Consider the following 12,917-nt stretch of genomic DNA (forward strand, 5'->3'; position numbering starts at 1 on the left):
TTTCTTTTTAATAGTAGCTGATCAATAAGTGTAAGATGATATTTCATTATAGTTTTGGTTTGCATTTCCCTAATAGCTAGAGATGTTGAGCATCTTTTCATGTACTTTTTAGCCATTTGTATTTCCTCTTTGAAAAAGTGCCTATTCAAATTTCTTGCCCGTTGTTTAAATGGATTGTTTGTCTTTTTATTATTGCCATGTAAGCTTTCTTTATATTAGCTGGATATTAGAGCATTATCAGAAACGCAATTCCCAAATATTTTCTCCCAATTGAATAGGCTGCCTTTTCACTTTCTTGACAAATGCCTTTGAAGCATGAAAGTTTTTAATTTTGAGGATGTCCCATTTATCTATTATTTCTTTGATCACGGTTTGTAAAGTTTATGAAACCATTTCCTACTACAAGATCTCATAGATGTTTCCCTACATTATCACTTAGGAAGTTTTTGGTCTTGGATATTATGTTTAGGTCTTCAGTCCATCTTTTTTTTTTTTTTTCAGAAGGTACTGAGATTGAACACAGGACCTTGTACATGGGAAGCAGGCACTCAATCACTGAGCTACATCCATTCTCCAATAAGAGTTGGTTTTATCACTTGTTTGCATTTGTTTTTGGTTTTTAGGTAGTACCAGGGATTGAATTTAGGACTTTGTATGTAGGAGGCAGGCACTTAATCACCTGAGCCACATTTGCTCCACACTTTTTCATTCTTTTGGATTTGGATATGGATATGGATATTTGTTGAAGAGACTATTCAGTCCCAGTTGAATGAGCTTGGTGGCCTTGTCAAATATCAGTTGGCTGTATATATGCAGGTCCATGTCTGAACTCTCAGGTTGGTTTTATTGGTCAGTATGTCTGTTCTTGTGCCAGTACCACGCAGTTATGAGGACTGTGGCTTTGTAGTATGTTTTATTTTCTTGTTTGTTTTTGTCTTTATTTATTTTTTTAATATTACATTAAAAAAATGAGGTCCCCATATACCCCCACCCCCCTCACCCCATTCCTCCCCCCCTAACAACAATCTCCTCCATCATCATGAGACTTTCATTGCATTTGGTGAATTTCAGCTCTGAGCACTTCTGCACCTCATGGTCAATGGTCCACATCATAGCCCACACTCTCCCACGTTCCACCCAGTGGGCCATGGGAGGACATACAATGTCTGGTAACTGTCCCTGCAGCACCACCCAGGACAACTCCAAGGCCCGAAAATGCCCCCACGTCTCATCTCTTCTTCCCACTCCCTACCCCCAGCAGCCACCATGGCCACTTCCTCCCCACCAATGCCACATTTTCTTCAATTGAAGTCATGTAGCATGATTCCTCCAAGCTTGTTTTCCCTTTTCAAGATGTTTTTGGCTATTTGGCACTACTTACCCTTCCAAATAAATTTGATAAATGGCTTTTCCATTTCTGTAAAACCTGCTGTTGGAACTTTTATTGGAATTTTGTCAAATCTGTAAATCAGTTTGGCTAGGATAGACATCTTAATAACTATTAGTCTTCCAACCATAAACATGAAATATTCTTCTATTTATTTAGGGCTTCTTTGATTTCTTTTAGTGATGTTGTGTAGTTTCCTGTGTACAAGTTCTTTGCATCCTTAATCAAGTTTATTTCTAGATGTTTGATTCATTTAGTTTGATTTCTTACTTGCTGCAAATGGAATTTTTTCTTGATTTCCTCCTCAGAGTACTCATTATTAGTGTACAGAAATGCTACTGATCTTTGCATGTTGTTCTTATATCCTACCACTTTACTGAACTCTTTCATAAGGTTTAGAAACTTTGTTGTATATTTTTCATGGCTTTCTACATATAGGATTGTCATCTGCAAATAGTGAAAGTTTTACTTCTTCCTTTACAATTTGGATGCCTTTTATTTCTTTTCCTTCCCTAAGTGCTTGAGCAAGTATTTCTAATGCAGTGTTAAATAAAAGTGGTGACAGTAGGCACCTGCATCTTGTTACAGATCTTTGAGGAAAAAAACATTGAGTATGACATTAGCTGTGGGTTCTTCACATATGCCCTTTATCATGTTAAGGACGTTTTCTTCTATTTCTATTTTTTTAAAGTGTTTTTATCTTGTGTTGTTACACCAGTTTAGTGTTGAAGAACTAGACATACTTCCTTGTTCTTCATTTTAGAGGGTATCCTAGTTTATCAGGGCTGTTAGGACAAATTTTACAGCATTGTCTGAATTAACCACTGGGAATTTATTGTCTCACAGTTTTGGAAAGTAGAGGCCCAACATTAAGGTATCAGCAGATCATGTTTATGCCAGAGTTTGTAGTGTTCTGGTGTTGACTCAATCTTTGCCTCATTAACATGATGATTTGTCTTTCTGTCTCCTCCTCTCATTTATACTTATGTGTCTATTTCCTGTGCTTAGAAGTACTTCAGCCATATTGGATTAAAGCTCACTCTTATTCAGTTTGGCCACACTTCAACTAATAACACTTTTAAAGATCCTATTTACAAATGTGTTCACATCCACAGGACTGGGGATTAGGACTTGAACATGTTTTTATGGGGACATAATTCAATCCCAAACAGGGGAAATCATTCAGTCTATCAACATTACAAATAATGTTAGCCAGAGACTTTTTGATAGATAATATTTATCAGATTGAGTAGTTACTTTCCATTGCTATTTTGCTGAGAATGTTTTTTTAAAAATAATCTATGGATATTGAATTTTATCCAATACTTTTTCTACATTGATTTAAATTATTATATGATTATTCTTTTATTTTGCTAGTGAATTATTATTTTTTATTGTTAACCCAACCTTTTACTCATGGATTAAAGCAAACTTGATATTGTTTTATTTCTCTTTATATATTGCTGGGTTAATTTCCCTAATATTTTGTTAATTATATATGAGCCTGTGTTAATGAGGAATATAAGTCAATAGTTTTCATTTTGTAATGGCTTTGAGTAAACATGGTCTGCAAATACATTGATATTCGACCTCTAACCTCCAAAACTCCTGGGTGGGTTTGAGTCCCATTTATTGCACTTACTAGTTCAACAATCTTGAGAAGATTATTTTACCATTTCTCTACCTTAGTTTTCTCTTCTGTAAAATGGTGATAATAATGGTTCATATCTGTAGACATGGTGTAAAGATTACGTGAAGCAGTATATGTGAAGCACTTACAGTGGATCCTGGCACTGGGTAAGTACCAGATACCTGTTGATTGTAACTATTATTATTATTGAAGCTAATCTCTTCACCTGTGTTCTGGTGCCTTTCTTGTCTCCTTGTTTTTTTCTCCTAAATCATTCTTTCTCTCTTCAGAATCTTCTTCTTATTCTTTATTTTAAAGTTCAGTATAAAGACATTCATATATGCCTTTCATCAAAGGAAAATAAATAATAAATGAAATAAAGGAAAATCTCTCCCTTGACCATGCTTCTCTTTTGTTATCACCCCAGGCTCTATCCCTTTGCCCAGGTTGTAATTAAAATTCTATGATTTTGTGTTTCTGTTCCCTTTGCAAACCTAACTTTGCCCCCAATTACTCACCTTTTAATCTAGAGTATTCAGGCCTATCTTCTTAGAATCAAATGCTCTCCCTTTTGGTTATTCAAAAGTTTTCCAGTTTGTAAAATGGGCATGGTAATACATCAAACATGTCTCCCTTTTATAGGCAGAGATAAACTGAGAAAATGGAGAAACCCACTGAGATATCATTTATCCATACCCTTTCAATTCATCCAGGTACCAGTCCTGGCCCTCACTTTATCTTCCAGAATGACGTGTTTTGCTTCACCTACATATTTTTGTCCATGCTCTTTCATCTTCCTGGAGTGTTTTCAACAACTTGGAGGAATCTCACTTCATCCAGGGAGTCTTCCTGGGTTAGATGTTCCTCTTCTGTGCTTGTCTACACCTTACTTTCACAATGTAATAATTTTCTAGTTATGGGTCTGTTTCATCTTTTAATCAATAATTTTCTAAGAGTAGGAATTATCACTTATTCATTTTTATATTTTGAACACTTTGCACAGTTTCTGGCTCTAGTAAGTACTCAATGTTTAGTAAATGAATGTGTGTGTAAGAAATTCAGTAATTTCTATTGAAAGACTAATATGTGTTTTAGTATGTAACATTTTCACAACCAACATTATCTCATCCTCACAATATCCATAAAAGATGGATTCTGTTTTTCTGAGGATAAAACTGAATCTGAGAGAATATAGATTATTTTATCAAAGACAGACTAGTAACCAGAGAATGAATACACTATTTAAGCTTAACATTTTGTTTGTTCAGAGTTATGTACAAGGGTATAAGAATGGATGTCCTGTCCAAGCAGGTACCCAGTATTGTTTTCTATTTTTGTATTCTGATTGTTTCATTCATAGTCATTGACACAAGGTTAACGATCAGTTTTTTTATGTGTTGCTTGTGCATCTCCTATCTCCAGCACCAGATGGTAAGTTTATCTCTTCCATAACTTGATTTAAAGAATATGATTCTTGTCTGCTTTGTTTCTTGAGATAGCAAGAATATCTAGCAATGTGCACAACAAACAGCAACTGCTCAAGACCAAGAAAAATCCTGTTTTTTTTTCCCTCATTAAACACAATGCCATTTCTAGGATGAGTGGGAACATGAACATGATGTGAAAGGCATGGGACTTTTTTAATTTTTTTATTTTTTTAGGCATGGGACTTTAAGCCAAATTGAACCTAAGTAGATTTTCCACCAATTTCCCCACCTTTCCTGAGCAAAGCTTTTAATCTCACATTTTTCTTTTATAAAATGATGCTAATAAAGTCTAAATGGCCTGGCTTATGTAAGAAACCCCTTCAAAAACAAAGGTCAATCTGGGTTCCAGACTAATGTTTCATTTCCATCTGGAATTACATACCCCAGACGAACACGTTCTTAACCTTAATTCATTCCTGTGGGTATAAATAAGACCTTTTGAAGATGTTATTTTTAGTTAAAGGTACAGCCAAGAGAATTATTTTTGCCTTCAATCCAAATTACTGGAGTCCTTTATAAGCAGATTGAAATTCAGACAAAGGAAGCGAAAGTCATACGAAGGAAAAGAAATGGAAAGTTGGGAAGTGAAGGAGAAGACATCACCATGTGCATTGCCATGTGACAAGAAAACCAAGGATCAAGGATCACCTGCAACCAGGCCCAGAGCACCACTATCTTGGGGAGAAAGCATTGCTTTGCTGACACCTTCATTTTGGACTTCTAGCCTCAAAATTGTGAGCCAATAAATTCCTGTTGTTTAAGTCAATATGTTGCGTGGTATTCATTTTGGCATCTGGGAAACTAACACACCATCCTTTCTAGTATATCTAATCCATATACTGGTATCAATGTGGAAAGAAATTTTATATGAACTGTGAAAACAAAATTGTTATTTTAAAGAACAAACATCATGCTGATTAAAATCATCTGAAAGTAGTTCTAGACTTTAAACTGAATTCACGGAATGAATATTTCCAAAGCTCTTGCCAGAATTAGTAAAAAGAGGGAAATTTTAAAAAGAGGAAACCAGAAAAAATATCCAGCTGTCCCAGATTTATAAATCAAAAGAAATCCTTGCCAAGAACATATGGCAATTCATTTAGCAAGTATCTATGGGACATGTATTAAGTGCAAGGTACAGTAATGGATACTGAAAGTTGAAAAAAGCTGACTCAGTTGCCCCTCACTCAAGGGTGATTGTCATGGTCTGGTTTCCACAAACTTCCTATAAGATTTTAGGCAAATGCATGCACTCTCTTGACTTTAGCTTCTCTACTTGTAAGAAAAAAAATCCTTTCTAGGCTATCTTTCCAAAATTACAGAGCATTCGAAAGGAGATGCATGTGAAGGGCCATTCATCCATCCATACAACAGATATTAACCAAGTGTCTTCTACCTTCTAGGTAATGGTGATAAAATTATCGACCAAATATACAAGCCTGGCATCATTGACTTTACATGGTTATGAGTTGTAAAATCATGAGTGCTTCAACAAAGCCTCAAGATGCTGAAAGAATTTGGCATTGCAGAGGTTTTAATAGTGGCAGCACTTATTCATTCCTCCAAAATCACTGAAACCCCAGTATGAGCTATGTTGCAAGGAACAGCGTTACATTATCAAGGCACAGTTCTGCAAGTAAATAGCATTAATTTCTCAACTTAGGTGTTCAGATGAGTTTGTATGGTCCTTGTTCCATTGACCAGTCATTTAGCCATTCAAATGTCTGGGTTGACTAGGATGAACTTTCCCAGACTAAAAATATTCAGAATTATTCAAAACAAGCAAGACTTTTAGTACTGACTTGATACTAACAAAAAATAAACCCTTGGTAAGGGTCATCAAAACATAGTTCTCCAGATATTTTGGGGATTGAGACATATTCCCCAAAAATGATATATTCAGGTACGAACCCCTGGTCCTGTTTGTGTACCCATTTGAACATAGGACATTTGACAGTTAAGATGTGCCCAAACTGCATGAGAGTGGGCCTTAATCCAATATAGCTAAAATCCACATAAGCAGAGAAAATTGGATACAAATAAAAGAGCCACAGGGAGCAGCCAGAAACTGGAAGTCAACAGAGCCTGGAAGAGAAAGGAGAGGACATCGCCATGTGATGGAAAAGCCAGATCACTGGCAGCCAGTCCAAGATCACCACAGTTTTCAGGAAGAAAGCATTGCCTTGGTGATGCCTCAATTTTGGACTTCTTCTAGCCTCAAAATTCTTCCTCTTGTTAAGCCAACACACTGTATGTTATTTGTTTTAACATCTGTGAAACTAAAACAGCTTTTGGTATGGGAAAGTAGGATGCTGGTATGGCAAATACCTAAAAATGTAGAAACAGCTTTGGAATTGTATAAGGGGTAGAGGCTAGAATTGTGAGATGCTTGATAGAAAAAGTCTAGACTGCTTTGGAGAGACTCTTGGTAGAAATATGGAATTAAAGATGAGGCCTTAGAAAGAAATGATGACTGTGTTATTGGAAAATGGAGAAAAGATGACCTTTGTTATAAAGTGGCAGAAAATTTGGTGTAATTGTGTTCTGATGTTGGATGCAAGGCAGAACTTGAAAACATGAACTTGGATATTTAAGTGAAACAATTTCCAAGCACAAGGTGTAGCTGAGTTTCTTCTTGTAACTGAATAACAAAATGTGAGAGGAAAGAGACATGCTAAGAACTGAATTCTTAAGCACAATGAAACTAGAAATTGATGGTTTTGAAAATTCTCAGCCTATCCAGATTGTGTGCTCTGAAACTAGGGCTAAGAGTGGTTCCACCAAGGATTTACCTGAGCTTTTGGGAAGTGAGCCCCCAGAGGACAGGGCTCCACATGAGGGTTTAACTGATGAAACCTAAATGAAATGAACATGGATCCAGTCCACCTTTTCAGTGGGAATTAGGATTGGAAATGCAATTATCCAGGAAGGACCTGTGAAAAGTACTATTGCCTTATGGTTTGGATCTTCTTGAATTGCATGTAAAGCTGACAGGGGTTTTGTACTTTCTTTGAAAGTAGTGAGACTTTTCATTGTCAGGACAACTAAGAGAAACAAGCATAACAGAAGACACAAATAAATTAATTGTTCTTCTCATACTGGATCTCACTATGGAAAAGTCAGCTCCTGATGTAGACAAGATAATATCCAAAACATAAAACATCAGGCATTTGAGACACGGCTCAAGACAATGACTGAACATGTAACAGTGGGAAGAAATAAAAAGGTACTTTTCCTCTTTCCTCTCTTCAGTAAGGTATGGTATGTGTATAAAGGTTTGATGCTCATTTTGGGGAAAAATGCTTTCATATAGAAAGTCTTAATTTCCTCCATTTTCCTCCATGCTCCAGGAAAAATGATTTCATGTCTTGGGTTGAATGAGGAAATCAGAACTGAGTGACAACAGTTTCTCACAAACCCCAAGACCATAATATAACTGTGGTTACCATCTTCTTGACTTTAAAAAAGCTTAAATGGCCATTGATCTATACAAAACCAGTACACTTAATTTCTTTCTTTTTTTTTTTTGCCTTAGAAAATTTTCAGCCAAATTGGAGTTAAATTAAAATTAATCTCACTTTAAAGTGCAAGAAAAGATATGAGAGACCTAGTGTTTGCTCTGTGACATAACAAAAGGAAACATCCCTTCCACAGCACCGACTCAAGAGGAACTGTGGGAAGCACTGGCTGCAGGATGCAGTGATTCCTTAGGTCTCCCCAAAAGGCCAAGAGAGCCAGGTTTCAACAATAGGAAGAGAGGTCCCTGCCAAGACTGGCTTTTAGCTGTACTGATATCTCAAACAGATCTTAGGTCCCCCTCATCGACAAGCCCAGACCACAGTAACAGCATGGCATCAAGAGGGCCAGAGTTGTTGGACTAGTCAGTGAGCACACACTATGCCATGATTTGCTAATACTCCCATTGCTAGTGGTAAAGGAATCAAGAAATGTGGGTTTTGGAACATCACAAACATTATTTACCTAGAAAGTAATGAAGTTCTTATCTAGGGTAAATGGTACCCAAATAGGTAAGGTACATCATTGCTGAGATCAGTTAGTCTAACTACTAAAGTAGTATGAAATGGCTTCTTCCACACAATGAAGACAAGCTTTGTGCTAATGTTTCTCAAAAGTAAATTGTGTTTGCAACTCTAGCTTCAGTTTAATGGGTTCTTAAAAAATTTACCTTTCCTGTGTCAGAGCCAAGGTAAAATGGGGGTGGGGAGCAAGATACCCTCTATCCAAAGTCCCTGAAATAAAAAGTACTTTAGAACCCAGTGGGTGTAAGCATGTTCAAGTCATGCTGTTTGAGATTATGGGTCCTCACTGATGTTTTCTTCCCTTCCATCACTGGCATATTCATCTTGGGTGGCTTGAAGACTGCTGGGTCCTCAGCCATGCGGGTGGCCTAGACATGGATCCATTCCATTGGGGAGGGCTTCTGTGCTCCTCTATAGGTCTGGGTGGCCAAGCCTCCCAAATCAGATTTCTGGAGGGATTTTGGGCCAAAGAGGCTTCATTTTTCTGATGAGTTTCTGTCCTCATCTGCACTTTCAGAATCCATGATGCTACAATATGGGCCAGGTAACGCTGTGGAAGAACTGGAAGTGAACCAGCCTCTGGATTTCTGCTTAGGAGAAGAGTGGGGGGTTCTGCTTCTAGTAGGCTGAGCTGATGCAGGCTGCTTCTCTTCTTTAATTATCTCTCCGCTCTGTAGCATGAGTCTGTGGTGTGCTTCTGCCATTTGAAGGTTCTTGGTGTCCTTGGTTGTAAGGCTCTTATGGGGTATGTAGCTACCTTCTCTCAGCCCTGCCTATTTCTCAAAATGTTGAATGCTCTCCTGGCTCTGTTTTGTGATCAGAGAACTCATGATGACATGGGTAGCTTTAGCTTTGACTACTGGACCTCATCCACACTGCCAGTGGCCAGTGACAGGGTCACAGTAGGGGAGAATACACTGGCCTCTCCTTCTTGCACCTTGGCAAGGTGCTGATACTTGCACTCTGGAATCACGAGCTTCCAGGGCATGCTGCCCATGTCTGATGGAGGAGAAGTCATGAGTGTAAAATCCTCAAGGCATCGTCATAGCTGAATGCCCAGTGGTACATTCAAATGGGCAGGGACATCTTGCCTAGAGACCTACAAGGGTCAAGAACATGTGCTTCTGATTAACTGAAAGACTGGGATCCTGATGCTTTTCTAGATAGAATTCCAGAGCTGAGTCCCTGCCACCAGAGTGAAATGATGTGAGATTATACTGACAGACAGATATTAATGAGGAACATTGTCCAGCTGCTGTAAATTACAAAGTTTCACAGAAAAAGCCCATGCATGGTTTCTGTTTCTCCATCACTACGGGGTTGCCTGCACCCTGAACTCCAGCACTAAAGAGGTTCCAAGGACCCACATCTCTCTAGAGGCTGAGTCTCAGTCCAGTCCCAAGCCATGCTATAGGTGATCTTGTGCCAGCTGCTGACAAGGTTTTTGTAAAATTTATATGAGCAGAACCACTGACAGTCTTGACATGAAAGGACAGAGAAGAGATAAATTGAAGGAAGAATGGCTTTAGGAGCATAATGATGGTTGTGAAATTCTGGACCAGAAAGATCTCCTTGAGTCAAGACAGCAAGCCCACCCACATGTGTGGAAAGGGTGTGTCCACTCCTGAGCTTGGAGGAGGTAAGCCTTGTGTCGCTTTGTTCAGGAAGATTGTGGCCACGCTAATGTTCAGAGATGTTGGGTCCTGTGGTCAGCATTTTCTGAGAGCCTAGCTGCCATCTTGATATTTGGAGAGGGTGGGACCTTCATCCCAATATTTGGGGAGAGCATGGGTGCTGCACAAGTACTTAGAAGTGGTGATTTTGCTGCTCCATCAGACCCAGAGGACAAAACATTTGATCCATAAGTGGCTTTCAGACCTTGAGATCTAATGGAATTTGCCCTTCCAAGTTTCAGTTTTGTTTGGTACCTGCAACTCCTATTTTCCTTCCATTTCTTCTCTCTGGAATGGTAATGTTTATTCTATGACCACCTCACCATTGTATATTGGAATCAAGATAATTTGTTTTCTAGGTTTCGGAGGTCCGTAACTGGAGAAGAATTTTGCCCTAGGATTGACCACATCCATAGCTGATTTTGTTGAGATTATGAACTTAACATTGATATAAGATGGCTTTACGATTTGAGGATGTTATGACCACATGACTGTATTTTGCATGTGGGAAGATCATGTCTTTTTGTGTTCCCGGGGGAAGACTGTTGAGGATTGAATCATGTACCCTACAAAAGGTACATTTATGTCCCTGTCCCTGGTCCTGTGCATGTGAACCACTTGTAAATACCACCTTTGAAGGTGTTATTTGTTAAGGTGTACCCAACTTGAATGAGGGTGGGCCTTAATCCAATATGATTGAAGCCCTTCTAAGCAAAGGAAATTGGGCACAGAAAGAGAAAAGCCACAGGGAAGAGCCAGCAGCTGGAAGTCAATGGAACCTAGAAGAGGAAGGAAGGACATCTCTATGACCAAAAACCAAGGGACTCCCAGGATCATTGGCACCCAGCCCAAAATGCCAGTCTTTGGAGGAGAATGCATTGCCTTGCTAGCACTTCGATTTTGGATTTTTCAACTCAAAATCGCTAGCCAATAAATTCCTGTGACAAGACAACCACTTGAATGATATTTGTTTTAGCAGCGGGGAAATTAAAACAAGGCCCAAGGACTCTATATAATTATTATCTAATATTCAGATTTGGTCCTTAGGACTAAACCTTAGTTACAACCATTTATCAATTAAGCTATAGATAAACCTCCTCAACTTAAACTTCAGCAAATTTTGCATTGTTAAAGATGATTTTATGAATCAGCAATCTAGCAACTCAATGGTGAGTGTTCTCATTTGCATAATGAGACATTTCCACAGTTGACCTTCTACATAGGCAAAATCTAGTCTGTACAATAGGCAGTATAGTGATGCTGAAAATAGACCTTTTGTTGAATTAATCATATTTCCTGTATTCTGTGCTCCCATGACAATCTCTGTATAGCTCTATATGAAGCCTTATCATTCTGTATTGTAATAATCTATTGTCAATATCTCTTATTCAAATCCTGTTTCCATTACTTAGCATCTGTGTAATTTCCCTCCTTTGTAACATCATGGTAATAATACATTGCTCACAGGTTTGTGAAATGATATATAAAGTGCCAACAGAATCTCATTCTTTTGTCCTGGTTGTTATTTCACATAAAAAAATACTCTAGCTAAATCTTAATGTAAATGTCTGTTGGATGATCATCTCCAGTCAGCCAGGGCTGCCTGGTTAGTTTTAAACCCTGATTCCCAGTGTAAACAGAAGGGGGAGCCAGAAAATTGGAGCCACACCACATAGACTGTAAGAGTTTTGGCTGTGGGAGGTTGTTTGCTTACCTTCAAATCTCAGTCCTAGGATAGATATCCTGGCACATAATTAATGTGCAATAAATATTTGTTACAGGGTTAAAAGAAATGATTGTCTATTACTACAAGATAAAAACATAAAATTGTAAATTTCAAAGACCATTTTGATGCACTTAGTGATTATTTTATATGTAAATTTTATTGTGTGCAGACAAGATCAGATTTTTTTTTTTTGGTTTATTTTTGCATTTGGAAGTCTATGCATGCTCATTTATTGTTTTAAAAAAAAATAACAATTAATTTTATTTTCTTACCAGAAAAAAAACTGGCCTTAGTGCTAGATCAATGTTTGAAATCCACCAATTTGGCAAGGACTTCTTAACAAGTTACTTGGAAGCAGAGCAATACAAAGGGGAAATACAGAGTTTGGATTTTTGACAAGATAAGAAGCAAATTTCCCCAAACATCAGTTTCCTTATTTGTAAAATGGATTAGTAATTCCTGACTCAACAGATTATACAAAGGATTAAATAAACTAATCGTTTGAAAAGTGCCATAGGTAATAATTTATTGCTCTTCCTAAAAATGACTGAATTTATAAAATAAAGTTAATAACACTTCTATTATAGCATTATGGAGATTGAAATAATATATATGAAGTGACTTTTCAGTAATAAATTACTTTTAAAATATGCCATTATTAAATTATTGATATAGCTAAAAATATTCTCTTCTAATTATTCTGAAGAGTTCACTGAAACCTTCCTAAAAAATATTTCCTTTTGACAAAAATGTATATGCTTTAAAAATTAAAATAGAGCATAAATCTAAAATTAGACCACTTGCAATAACTATTTTTAGAGCCCACAAAAATATTTTAAGGCATTGAAATTATTCTTCATGAACTTGCAATAGTGGATATAGGCCATTTTAAATTTTGTCAAAACCTATGTAAATGTAAACCATTGACCATGTTAGTAGCAATGCTTCAATACTTGTACAAAATTGTAACAAAT

The 12,917-nt window shown here is 37.3% G+C and overlaps 1 pseudogene; it reads right to left on the reverse strand.

Annotated features, from left to right (window-relative positions):
- Positions 1–8,771: 8,771 nt before the first annotated feature.
- Positions 8,772–9,633, reverse strand: LOC101420805 (putative monooxygenase p33MONOX pseudogene; annotated as a pseudogene).
- Between the last annotated feature and the right edge of the window lie 3,284 nt (positions 9,634–12,917).

This window comes from Dasypus novemcinctus, chromosome 1 (assembly GCF_030445035.2).
Source record: "Dasypus novemcinctus isolate mDasNov1 chromosome 1, mDasNov1.1.hap2, whole genome shotgun sequence".
NCBI lineage: Eukaryota > Metazoa > Chordata > Mammalia > Cingulata > Dasypodidae > Dasypus > Dasypus novemcinctus.